General features: G+C 42.0%; 1 long non-coding RNA gene across 2 annotated transcripts in view; it reads left to right on the top strand.

Annotated features, from left to right (window-relative positions):
• Positions 1 to 13,679, top strand: part of LOC110346220 (uncharacterized) — a 59,809-nt gene extending 46,130 nt beyond the window's left edge. The window contains exon 3 of one of the 2 annotated variants that reach the window (XR_015445578.1): positions 7,673 to 13,679. This is a non-coding gene — a long non-coding RNA (uncharacterized LOC110346220). The other variant, XR_002390124.2, reaches the window with a different exon arrangement.
• Positions 13,680 to 14,179: the final 500 nt, after the last annotated feature.

Raw genomic sequence — 14,179 nt, 5'->3', positions numbered from 1 at the left:
CTCCTACCACCTCAGCAGCTATTATGTATAGTTGCTGCCCTCTTCCTATGGTGCCTTGCCCCTTCCCCTGTGTGACGTCATGCCAAGATGGTTGCTCCCACCAAAGAACAAACCCTTCTTCCCAGCATGCCCCTGTTCCCACCTAGAGAGTAACCTAATACTCGCTCACCTCCTACCACCTAGTGACATCACCGACTCCTCCATTCCCGAGTCACTACCTCAGTCAACCCCGCCTCAGCCCCTACAAACCCCACCCCAGTCTCTATAAAAGACTCTCCCTGCCCCAGCCATATTGCTTTTGTCTCTCCTTTGTTCAGAGACAGCCCGGCAGATCTATTCCCCTAATAAAGGCTTGTTGTGGCCTGGTCTGGTCTTGGTCTTCGGCCCTTTTACCTGACAGATTTCCACACTACAAGGAACTATTTCACCAGCACCCAGTGAGCTTGGAAAAAGTGAGGTAGGAGGTTAGCTCTGGGGCAAACCAGTTCAACAACTGAGTGGAATCTGTTAAAATCATGGAGACGCAGAGACATGTGCAGAACACAGGATCCAGGATAACTGAGGTTCCTGAGCATTGTACATGGAAAAAATCAGAAAAGTGCTATTTCCACTTCTTCATTTACATCTGGTGTTGCCAAGTATGTCTTTCCATAGGGCTGTTTACATCTGGCACCAGGCCAATTTTTATAGGACAATTGTCTCAGTGCCTTATTTGCATGAGGAATAAGCCAATCCAAGAATTTCAGATTTTTAAAAACCCCTTTTTCTTTGTCCTGACCTCTGCTGTGTGTTTGTCCACTGGTCTATTCTCACTCTACAGAGCATATTTCTTTTCTGCCTTGAGTAAAGGTATATCCTGGCCACTTTTTCTGTGTGTCTAGTCCAATTGTTTACTCAAAACACCAAGAGCTTGGAAAGAATTCTGCCAGAACCCATCATCCTAAACAAAAGGATTCCAAGTTTCAGAAGAGGTGTGTCCCTGGCTGATCCCTTGATGTTATCCTGGTGAGACTGGAACAGATAAACACTGTTCATCCTGAAAAAAGTACTGGAAAACTCTAATCCTTGACATAAGAATGTGTGCCTATTTCAAGGGCCAGAGTTTTCTAGTATTCTAGAAATTCATTATCAGTTTTGAGTCTAGTACAGTTAGAAACAAAGGAGCTAAGTGAGCCACTCCCTTCCATTCAACTGTAAACACACCACCCTAATGATTATCCATGCTTCCATTGTCCTTAAAGAAGTACAAAATAAAATAACAAAAGCTTAGGATGTTTCCATGCCCCAGGTGGCAGATCACTGTGTCTGACCCTATAAATACTGGATGCCTGAGTTATCAAGCCCTCTTCTCCACTTTCCCTTTCCCCATTCCTGCTCCTACCATTCTGTGATCTTCAATAAATGTGGCTAATTACTACAAACTGCAAGGTGTACACCTGGAAATTCTTTCTTTGTCCTACACAAGAACCTGCACTATTTTTGGCCCATTTAGTACAGTTAGAAACAAAGGAGTTGAGTGAGTCACTCCCTTCCTCCATCACACCACCCTAATGATTATCTGGTGATTATGCTTCCATAATCCTAAAACAGGGAAGTTATGTGGACCATTTCCCTTCCCTCCCTTCAACCATAAATAAATACCACCCTAATGATTATCCAGATTTAAGCTTAGCAGGTCATGCAGATTGCTCACATCAGTGAGAGACAGTGGGAGGCACCTTGGATCAGTGGTGTCTGACCCTATAAATCCTGGAAGCTTGAGTTACCAAGTCCCTTTTTCCTTTCACCCTTGTCTCTGATCTTCAATAAATGTAGCTACTTACTACCTACCATCAGGTGTACACTTGACAATTCTTTCCTTATCATACACAAGAACCTGGACTATTTTTGGCCCACTCAACTAGTAAAGCTAGGAGGACTTTACCTTGGGAGACCTCACTGGACAACGAGCCAAGGGACTTTATTGCACAGCATCCCAGAAACCTCACTAGACATCAAAGGCATCAGCAACCCCGAAAATTTTGGATACTTCAGTAGAAGTGAACAACCAGACAACTCAGCCAGCAAAGAAGGTAACTCCTCACTCTGTTGGGAGGCAACCTTTCCTCCTTTCTGGGTGAGAAATGGATTCCTGGAAGGAGAGGTGGACCAATCACCATGTGAAAAAGACTAGATTGTTGGACAAAAGTCTTCTGTCCTTATGGGGAACAGGAGGGGCCCTTTGGATAAGTTGGGCTTATATTCTTTTGATCTACATAATGTGAAAAGTCTACCCTGGAGGCTGTGGAACATGTCTCAGTGAGGATGGGCCTAAGCGAAACAGAGCAGGGGAAATGGCTGTGGGAGAAGGGGAGAAGGCCTCCGATAGACACTTTGGTGTAGCCACCCACAGCAGGGGACCAGTAGATATGAACCTGGCCCACCTGAACTGTTGTTATTCTCTGTGGAGTACTTGGTAACCTGTCCTGAATTTCAGCAGCTCTTTGTTTAGTGCCAAGGATATTTGTACCTCATCTTTAGGCATGTACTCACGTGGAGTGCCTCCTTTCCATGGGTTTTAGTAATTTTCCTTCTCCTTCTCCAATCCCTTCTCCCCCTCAGGCTTTCATGTATCAGAATGTTCCATTTGTTTAGTTGTTGGTTCCAGATAACTCAAGAAAACAGGGTTAAGTGGTACAAGGTCTTCCCACATGAGAAGGGAGGAATCAATTCATTTAAAGCTCCCACTGCCTGTTTCTACCTGAGCTGGCTGGCCGCCGCTGGCACTGGCAGCAGCAGTAGGTGGCAGCAGAACTGACTAGCTGACTCATCCCTGAATCCCCAAACCCACCTGGTTAGAGCTGTTGCTTCCTGGGGAAGCTTGCTAATATTGGTTTGCTCTCTTTTTTACTCAGTTTTAATTTCATTGCAAAAACTATGGCTTTAAGTTTATACTGCTATTTGAAGGGGCACAGTGCCTGACTGTTATTGTGAGATTCTGTCACCATGTGTGTATGTTTTATGGCTTAATCTAGTTAGTGGAGTTTTCTTAGGGATGGGTCTCATTCCCTTTTAATTGGCTAAGGAACATTCAGCCAGTAAGGTATCTCACTTATGGACTCTCCAACCAGAAGATGAATTGTGTTTATAGGAGAAATTCAATGGGTCCAAGGAATTCACCCTAATCAGGTTAAACTCCTGATGACTTTAAAGGAAATCCCCTGCCAGGTTAAGCTCCTGGAAGGAAGTACAAACTTACCAGGTTAAACCCCTGGAAGGAAATGCTTTGCCAGGTTAAACTCCTGAAGGGAAGTACAAACTTGTCAGGTTAAATCCCTGGAAGGGAGTGCAGCCTGACCAGATTAAACCTCTGGGAGGCTAAACCTATGCCCTAATTTTTGCTCCTCCTATCTACAGATGGGAACAACTTCATCTATTCCTTCTGAGTCCCTGCTTAAATGTCTTCTTAACCATTAGAACAAGTCCCACACTAAGACCCTTCAAAGACATTGTCTTATATGCCTGTGTAATAACAAATGGACTATGTATCCACTTGGGGAAAAGGAGATGTGGCCACCCCTTAGCAACCTGAAATATTTCAATTATATCTTTACTGTAAGGAGCAAGACAAATGATCAGAGAGGTGCCTTATATTCAAGCCTTTATGCCTCTCCACCAGAGGCCTGATCTGTACCCTAGAAGTCATCATCTCTCAGGAGCTGATGTTGTAGAGGACTCGCTCCTATTAGCTCCTTCTTCCCACAGACTACCTCCTCAACAACCTGCTTAGTCAGTACCTCAGGAGATAAAGGCCATCTCCTGAGTCCATCCCATACTAGGTCTGGGTCTACTTACCATAGGGCCTTAGACTCAGGGAACGGTGCATCTGAGCCTGCCACTGATCTACCCTTTCGAGAAGTGACAAGCACTGATAGTACAGTTCACATGGTAGTTTCTTTTCCACTTACAGATGTTCAGCAGTGCAAGGAAAAAATGAGTAGATTGTCAAAGGATCCTGAAGTTTGCTGATGGTTTCCATACCCTAACAATGGCTTTGGATGTGACCTGATGAGATGTCCAATTCATCCTCATTTCTTGTTGCACAGCAGCAGAAATGAAAAGGATTATAAAGGCTGCAAAGCAAGCCAATGATGAAATCTGAAGCTTCACCCTCTGAGGATCAGCCAACTGTGGCATTATTTGGGCCTCAGGAAGGGCCTGAGTGGAATTATAACAGAGAGGGTGGAGAAACTAAACAAAAGTTATATTTTAGCTGGTATGCAACAAAAGATGCCCCAAACCTGTGAACTATGAGAAGCTCAGGTCTGTTAGTCAAGGCCCTAGTGAGAACTCAGTTGCTTTTCAGCTTTGACATGAAGAGGGGATCATGGGAGATTCTGGTCAGAGCTCAGAAGAACAGAAGACTGATAGAAATCTGGCCAGTAAAGACCAGACTTGGGAGGTTTCTGCTAGGAAGAAAGACTGAATTGGCTGTTAGACTCCAGATGATGTGTTATGTATGCCTTGGCAGAAAGTCTGTCTGCATTTTGCTCATATCCAGAGACTGCCTGAGACTGAAATTAAGGTTGATGGACTAATTAATGTGGCAGAAGAAATTTCAAGACAGTATAATGTGGAGGCAGTGGCATGGCTACTGTTGGGGGCTTTTAGCCAGATTTATGTTGTGAATCAAGAGCAAAGAGCCCACCAAATGATTTAAAACAGTTTGAGTTTGGCCATAAAGGAAGCTCTGGTAGAACTGTGTAGAACCAGCCTATGAGCTCAATCCTGACAAAGGGTGTTGAGGATGAAAAATAAAGAGACACAGAATCAGGGTAAAATCTGGAAGGCCAAGGGGTTCTCGTCTCCGCTTGCCATAGAACCCTACATGACTGGCACAATTTGGCTTTATTCACTTAGACACAGGCACAAGCAATTAGAGTTATACAGGTTACACCTGTCTCCCTCCCTCCATGGTACTTGTCTGGGTAAACCACAGGATTTTTACTTTCCTTGAGGCATGTCAGCCATCTTGCATGGCCTCTTTCTTAGTGCTCATAGAAGAGGCCAATTAGGCCTCAATCTTCCCATCAGGTCCCCTACAGAGCTGTAGACTGAAAAGATGGAGCAGAGGAGGTCTTAATTGCTGAGAAAGAACAGGAAAATAAAAAGATGGCCTGAGGGCATTACAAAAAAGCAGCAATACTCTACCCATTGCAGCCTCAAAAATGCAAAAGTGAAAGGCTTTGCTTTAAAAAGAGAGCTCCATGCTGCGCAAGCACGAGGACTGGAGTTCGATCCCCAGTACCAAAAATAAAAATAAAATAAAAATAAAAAGAGAGCTCTAGAGCACTGTGTTCCAGAATGGCAGCAGCCTAGGGAAGTTGTTCCTTGGGATTTGGTTCATAGGCACTGTACTCCTACAGCCAAAAGAGAAAGAAGCCTGACTACTGCTCTGGTTGGTGGCAGATCTTGTCATCATCTACATGGTGTTGGTTTTAGGTGCATGCAGAATACAAGAGTTGTGGGGTCAGGAAGGCTTCCACCCAGATTTCAGAAAAAGGAATGGGAGGCCAGACAGTGTGCCCCTGAGAGGGCAATGTGTAAAGCTGTGAGTGTGAAACCAAAGGTGCAATAGAGACTGCAGAAGTTTGGAAAAGCCAGGAGCACAGATCATCTGAAGAAAATTGCAAGGAGGGAGCGGAGGTAGCCCCAGAGAAAAGCCATGGGAGGTAAAATCACCACAGTGCCTTAGGAGCAGAGCCACACAAGCCCTTTGGAGTTCACAGCTTGCCACAGATAGCAGGATGCTGGAAGTGAAACTATGGGATTTAATATTTACCCTCCTAGATTTTGGACTTGCTTTGGTCCCATTCCTTTGTATCCCCCTATTTATAACTTTTAGAATGGAAATGCCCATCTTGTTTCATTGAATGTTAGAAGTGTTTAACTTTCTTTTCATTTGTACAGGGGCTTGCAGCTAAAAATTTGTCTTAAATCTCAAAAGAAACTTTGGACTTAGTGTTTTCAGTAATACTGAAACTGTTAGAACTTTGGAAACTCCTAGAGATAGGCTAAATGCTTTTTTGCCTAATGGGATATGCATGAGCATTTAGGGGGCTGGAGCAGAATGTTATGGCTTGTGTTTAGATGTTCCCTCAAAGCCTCCTAGGTGGGCCTTTTTCTGGGGTGGATGGATCTAGAGTGTGTGGGATTGATTCATGGTGCAATGCTATGCTCAAGGGCACTATGATTAAGGGTGTGAGTGCTACCCACCCTAAGTGGTCTAGTTAAGATAAAAGGGGCAGAAAGACACTGTTAAGGTCTCTTGTTGCTTTTGCTACCATCTGGCCACCATGAACATTTTCTCCTCTGCAAGGCCTGTCTGCCAAGCCACTCTGCCATATAGAGAGCTGATTATGACTAAATAAACCTTTCCTCCTTTTAACTTTGGGTGTCAGTTATTTTGTCTCAGCAATGACAGAAAAGTAACTAAGACATGTACTTTAAAGAAAAACTGCAAAACACAAGCCCAATTTATTTACTTTTTTTCTTCTAAAACAGCAAACCTGAGCAAATTCTTTTCAGCTACAAATGGCTCTGCTCATTCCCTCTTACTTGCAAATCACTTTCACCCATGAGTGGACCATCCTTTTGGGATTTTTCATAGGAATAGACCATTATCTCACTGGGGGTGGGCTATCCTCTCCCACGGACTAAGAGTATAAGTTATCTAATTCCACAGATTTCCACCTCCCAAAACACATAAAGGATTCTTAGTTCCCAACTGTATTCTCATTTCCTTGTGCACCTGCACTCCACTCTAATAAACCTTTCTCATCCATATTTTACTGATATGTCTTGAAAATTCTTTCTCCATGACAGGAGTCAGCAAACCTGCATATGTATTTGAAAGGGGTTGATTAAGTTCTTTATTTCAGCCTCAGGGACCCTCAGAAGGCAGCCCAACCATCAGGAAAGTGTTGCCTAATACAACATCTCACAACACTATTAACCACTTTTTTTGTCATTAAGATACAGGAAATAGTTGGATTCACCTCTCCAGGGTAAAAGTGAAACTGCCTGAGACGCCAGAAGATGAAGAAGGACTATGAACTTCATACTCCTCTGAACCAACCAATAGACCTCAAGTTTTGTTTTGTTTTGTTTTGTTTTTTTCAGAAAACACCAACCACTCTGGTGAACCAGATGGATAAAAAAGTTTCCTCCCTCTAAGTAGATTGTGTGAATAGTGTCACTACTGTTTTGTTTACCACACTTATTAAAATAATAATTTTGCTTGAGTCATAAAAAGGCCATACCCAAATACATCTGAGTTCACTCTGGTTTATGAACAATTAACTGTCTTGTGTGTGTTTGTCCATTCATTTGTCCAATTTGTGCTAATGACCAGTTGCAACACCTACAGCTGTTTTGAGTTCCACAATTTTTTCTTATTTTTGCCTTTTTTGGGATCTCCATGGAAAACAGTGTATATAGGTTCAAATATTTCTGTCTGTAGCTTAAGATGCCTTATAGGTAAAATAAGTGTCATTAAATTTAAGGACATGCTTCTATCCAAGTTGCCAGTCAATCAAAATGATGTCAAGACTGGTTGTTGTCTGTAGAACAACTTGGGAATCTTTCACTGGTCAAAATTAATGTGCTAATTGTTATGATCTGGTTCTCACAGGTCATCTAAAAACATAGGATGTTCTGATTAAAATAACTAAAAGGGGACTCCCTGGGCTTGAGAAAACTGCTGGACAAGACTCCCCTCGATGAATAAAGAAAGAGCTGCCTGCAAACATTTATTCCTATATTTATTCACTAATGGTATCACCTGCAATTTCCATAAACTTATGGGAGACACACCCCAATAAACATTGCTAAACACATTATTGTAATATATTTACATTTTTATCATCCAGGTATCTACTTTTTCCACAATTTGTACAACTTCTTCCTCTTTAAGACCTGATGGAACACTCAATTAGGCCAGGGAGCTTCCCATTTGGGAATGGGGCAATACCCTGTAAGACTTTACTCAGATGGAAGCTTAAGTCCATTCTATAGAGACACTAGGCCTCATCCTTCCTTTTCCTCATCTTTGGGGATTCTTCTGAACCCATCTAGAGATTTATGCCAGCCATTGTGGCTCTTGAACTTTTCTGAGGCTTTTTCATGAGCCAATCTGGAGCTCAAGGTTCTTTAACCATTTGTCTGACAGGAAAGTTAGGATTAAGAGATTTTGAGAGACTAGAGACACTGGGATGTGTGTAGAGATCAATTTGATTTGCTCAGGAATAAAGTGCTTGTACTACTTTGTAGCTCCCTAGAGAAATTTCAGTTACCTGTGATTTAGAAAAAGATTTTTTTTATATATAATGGCCATTATAACTGAAAGCACACTCTGATTTCACCCAGCTGTCCTTAAAAAGATTCTCTGAAGTACCTTTGGCCAGGATAGTATCCATAGCTGCTTTCCTCGCCCTTGTTTGGATTAGCGATAAGCACAAGCAGGACCCTTCTCTGTCCATTGACTATGTAGCTACTTGGATAATATTGGTTGATTTCTTACTGGGGTTTAAATTTCCCCTCATTTTGGCTAACAGTCATTGGTTCATTTTAAACTCATTCTGTTTCAAATATTTGTCAAAGTATCTGTTTGATGGAAATTGACTTTTGTCTACTGCCTCCTTCATTTCTCAACTTAAAAAAATAGATGGATTTGACTACAGATGCCTTCTTTTTGTGTTTTTCTTGGGGGAAAATATTGGTCCTAAACTGGTTTCTTGTTTCCACGCTAGAGGCTTTGAACAATAGAGCCAGGATAAGATGTGTAAATTTCTGACCAACTATGTCTAAATTTTAGCACAATGGAAAATGCCTTAAAACCTGGGGAAAGAGCTTTCTAAATTGACTAAGATCTATGATAAGGTAGAGGGAGAAGCTTTAGGAAATTTAAACTCAGATTAATTGGGTCAGTAGTCTCAGATGTATATTTCTCATCTTCTTACACGCAAATTTAGGATTAAGAATTTTTTAGACTGTGAAAAACAAAATCATGCCAATAATGTAACTTTAAAAATCTAGTAAATAAAAAAAGATCTGGAAAATGATAAATCAAGTATTTGTTTTATGTGTGTTGGTGTGCATTATATGTTATGTTTGTGTGTGTACTACTGTTTATATATTGTTTAGATGGTACCAGATTGATTTAAAAATAAGACAACTTTAGAAATTAGGAAAACATAAACCCAAATGTCTTTTAGTCCACATGACTTAAGTAAATGTTTAAAAGATTAAGATAAAAGTGTCTTCAGAACTGTTAACATGCATTTTGCCCATGTTAGCTAAACAGAATAGTTTGTATTTGACATGAAAAAAGTATTTTCAGTTTCATGAAATTTTTAAAAAAGACTGAAGAGCATAAAAGAAATTTAATTAAAATTTTTTGAGTTTATTATTGATATAGGAGAAAATAACTCCCAACCTGCTAGGTATCAGATGTGCTGAGTTTGTGTTCCCCGAAATTGAAGAATGAATTCCAAAGGACAAAGGAGGTTAAGAGTAGGAAATGTTTATTGGGGAATAGGAATAGATCCTGAGAGAAGGAGGGATCCTAGAAGTGGGTTGCCACCGAGGCCCTGTGTTAGGGGTAGTTTATACAGCAAAGTCATAATGTCAGTACAACATGGGTCAAACTATAATCAACCTATAGGGTTACATAGCTCCTTAGCTAATGTTGATCCAATAAGGAAGCGAGTTACATAGCAAGGGTACCTGGAAAGAACAAAGGCATTTTTGGGAAGGGATGGGTCTAGATGCTTTGGTCACCCACCTGGGTGACTGATGCCTATCTGAACTTCCTGTATCAGGTAGGGCTAATTATAGTATAATTCCAATTTACTGCTTGTCCTTTAGGGAAGCCTGTAGGCCTGGCCAATGCATCTTTATCTTGAGGCTTGGCCTTCTTCAGATGTGCCTCCAGCCAAAATTCTGATGTCTTTATTTTTTCTTCTGACTTCTCTGATAGCCCAGTCCCTCTCTGACTGTATATTAATTTTTATCTAACTTAGCTGCCTATAATATTATGACCTTAAAGACTAGGGAATCAGAATCAGCTGAACATTGAGAAAATGTGGCACACGTTAATAGAGCACTGTCACAGAGCTGGGTCTGAGGAGATTCCTAGGCTAAAATAAAGAACCTAACCTACCCTTTTGTAGAATAAATTTGCAGGTTCTCTGACTCACATCTTGGAAAAAGAATTTTCAGGATGCATCAGTAAAGGGCACAGGAAGAGTTTATTAGTCAATGATTTTAGGACACACTCAGAAAAATGAGACACATTATTTCCTGGAATAGGGAACATTTAGCTTCTCTTGAAGGGGTAGAAACTCTGGAAGAAGGCAGCCCACCCCCACTGATAGAGCCCAGACAGGGATACTGCCATTTTGAACAAGCCTATCTGCCATCTCAGAGAGATGTAGGTTTCATTTTACTTAGGTCACGAGCAGTCCCCAGAGGACATGTCAGGAGGTTATGAGTATTCCTCAAACACATAAGTAAGCCAAAAGCCCACCATTTTTCTGACCCATGCTCTCAAAAGCCCACCAAAAAAACGCTGTAGAAAAAACCTTTTAGCCTGTAAGAGACACCGTCTCTGTTCTGCTCACACAGAGAGGTCTCTCTCAGGTTTAGCAATAAACCTGGTTGGACCATTGAGTTCACATCCCTTCTTTGTGTTCATGCAAGAAGAGTAGTGGCCCATTCTATAGGTATGGGCACAAATTTTTTAAAAGATAATTTAAACATTCTTTGAATTCTCTCAACCTGTTCTCAACCTGTTCTCTCAACCTATTCTCTCAACCTGTTCTTCTCAACCTGTTCTTAGGATCAGGCTCCTGGTCTTTATTTTCTCAAACCAATTTATGGACTTTCACTATTCCTGAGGAATATTGGGTGTGATGGATCTGGTAGGGAAGGAACCTAAATTTAGCTAAAGGAATGCTGATATTTGGGTAACTGGGTAACTTCAGCTGAGGCTCAAAAGTTGCAGTCTTCTTAAAAGTAAAATTTTTAGTTATGATTTCCTTGTCTCCCATTAGGTGAGCATTTTTCTATTTAAAAGTTTAAATTGTTTAGCTTCTCAAAAACATTATGTAGCAATATCCAATGTGAAGTCTGCTTTTAGTATTAGCAGAGTCTTCAGAGGCAATATTTTGGTAGACATTTGTTAAATGAGTAATGATTTTAGCACAAATGGCTTTTAGATTCCTGACTGTCCCAGAAGAAAAAAACACAAATTGTGCTTATAATGAATAACAGGTAGGGATGCCCATTCCCCATTCCTATGGTGGTCTCTGAGTATGTCATGACTGCTTCAGTTTCAGGATTAATTTGTCTCAAAAGCTCTCAGGAGCATTTTCTTAAGAGAGCTTCTAATTGATTATTCTACTCAGCTGAAGTTGAGTTAGGTGACAGACTTTATTACTTTTTACAGTAGTGACATGGGAGCAATTGAAAAGTTTATTTATTTGACATTCTCTAATAAAAGCCCCTTTGAGAGTTTCTTTACTAAGTCCATGAAAAGGAATGGATAGCTTTATCTTGTGTGTTAATTTTTTTGTGAGTAAACACTGTCTAGCCATTTTTCTTCCTAACTTCCTGAAAGAGCTGGGTTCACATTAACAAAGGCAATAATTTCTGCAACTCTGGAATGATGAAGCCAGGAGGCACTGAGGTAGGATGAATATTCCCACCTGTAGTTCATAGATCTTTCTAAATCTTCTGAGCATTGCCATTTTAAATGCCAACAACCCTGCTTCCCCCAAAATAAGACCTACCTGGAAAACAAGTTCTTGCATGATTTTGCAAGAGACATCCCCTGAAAATGAGCCCCATTGCATCTTTTGGAGTAAACAGCCTTGTTTTCCAGGTAGGTTTTATTTTCAGGGAAACATGTAATTAGTAAAGTTCCTTTTGCAGTCTTCTACATGGATTCACTTATGGGCATCTTTATTATCCAAGTGTTTCTCAACAACTCAAGCAAATGTTCCACAGGTTTGATGGTGGGCAGTTGGAAGAAGAGGCAAGGAGCAGTGGGCAGATTTGACATATTTATTCTCACACACAGCCAAGCACATTTGCACAGGGGATGGCACAGTAGTGGCCATTTGGCAATAGCAATGTTGGTTACATAAGTTATCTATATTGACCAGCAAGAATCTTTGTTATATAAGCTATTTACACTGGAGCCTTGGACATATGTCTGTTCTGGAGTCCGGCTGACTCAGGACCCATTGCCTCTGGAATTCCTCTTTCATAGCCTTTCACCCACATACCACAGCAGCAACGTATGGATAAACAGCAAGCCAGAAAAGTACTGGCCTTCCCTTGAGGATAAACAAGGGCTATCTCCAACCTGAGGCTAAAGATTTCCACCACTCCTGCAGTGGGTTTCTGGTTGCCTCTTCAATTTTGGCAGTTTCTCCCCCTCATACCCTGAAAAGCATTGGTGACATTATGTGTGTTTTCTGGTATATAGACACAGCATTGTGTGCCCAACAGACCACATATTTCACATTGGGCCACAGGGAGGATGTTTAGCACCACCCAATTTTGCGGTACTACCTCTCATGTTTGGTCTATCTCTGTAGTAAGAAGTATCAAGGCCACACACATATGATTTAAAGCCTTAGCAGTATGTTCTGCAAGGGCAGCCACCTGTTATTCCACTTCTATCTTTCCCAGTGATGGGCAACAGTAAGCACAGAGCACAATAAGGGGACAAAACCACAATGGTGTACAGCAAACCCACCACTGATACCATGCTCTGACAGCATCCCAGCTACTTGGTTGTGCACATAAAGTCTCAAAAAGGGTAGCTGGCAGATAAGGACATCCCTAGCTAAACCGTCTGGTCTAGTTGGCATGCAAATATGGCCAGTCAGTTTCTCCACAAACCCATGAGCTACCAGGGAATGCAAAATCAAAAGGAGCCTGCCCTTGGAAAGGGCAGTTGTTCCACCAGTTTCACACTGGTCCAGTGGGTTATTAAGGCAAGTTTCTGGGGACTTCACCCAACTGTTACACTAACTTTATGCTGTTCTATACATCTTGGGACCCATACTGAAGGTTCAAAATGTTTCCTCATAAGTCAACCCCAACCATCCCACACACTATGGATTAACCAGAGGGGCCCAGTTCCATGAGTTTTCCATCGTGACATGTCTATGGGTTGTCGTGTGCAGTCCCAATATTCAGTTGTGGGTCCCTATTTAGCCAGTTTGGTCCAACTGGGTGCCATAGCAGGGTGAATGTGCCAAGTCATTCCTTCTGCTGCAGTCTTAGTCACAGCAGTACGCACTCAACAATCAAATCCATTCACCAGAGCAGTGTATGCGCAAGCTCATTCTACCACACTTTTGGCATAGATTGTCTTAAGGGTGATAGGACAAAGCAAAGATAGATAATAGTAATGAAAGACCTCTCCCATTTGGTAAAATATATACCAGGCATGAGTCTTGTGACAATATTGTCACAGTCATGGAACTGTGTCCTGGCCATTGGTACCACACCTTTTCTGCAAGGCTAAGGGCCGCAAACAGCTTTGGCGCATGCAGCAATACAGGGGAATTCATTATAGGTCATAGCAAGAGCACATACATGCTCCATAATAATGGCCTGACAAGACAGGCAGGTCTGCGGACACCGTAGCAATGTCGCGAGTTGCGCGGAACACGCCAAATCAGCCCGCTCCCCGGCCGCAATCCACTGGACACCACCCCCCCACCCCCCACCCCCACCCCCGCTCCTCTGTACAGCCACCTGGTTCCACGCTACAAAGACACAGAGGACACCGGACCACCAGACCGCTGTACTGGGTAAGTTGGAGTCATCTTCACCCCCCATCAGGACCAGGACTATCTTCAGGGGAAGGGCAGCTGGAACCTGCAATTATAACTCTGCGGAGTTCAAGCCTACAGGAAGACAGGGAGCTCAACTTGGGACTTGCAGCCAGAAATCTGCCTGAATCTCATGGGCCTGCGACTAGCTAGCTGAGACTCATTGACATATCTGCACACTGCAACCCATGTTGTCTATTGTGACAACAGAGACATACCCTGAAAGAAGCCCTTCATCTTCATTGTTATTTTTTATTCCCCAAATTAGTTCTATTATTTTGTTTTTT

The sequence above is a fragment of the Heterocephalus glaber genome, unplaced genomic scaffold (assembly GCF_053883595.1).
Source record: "Heterocephalus glaber isolate CG9 unplaced genomic scaffold, H.glaber_assembly_v1.0 deba00001613, whole genome shotgun sequence".
Taxonomy (NCBI): Eukaryota; Metazoa; Chordata; class Mammalia; order Rodentia; family Bathyergidae; genus Heterocephalus; species Heterocephalus glaber.
Note: the sequence above shows the minus strand (reverse complement) of the source record. Positions and strands in the feature narration are given on the sequence as shown.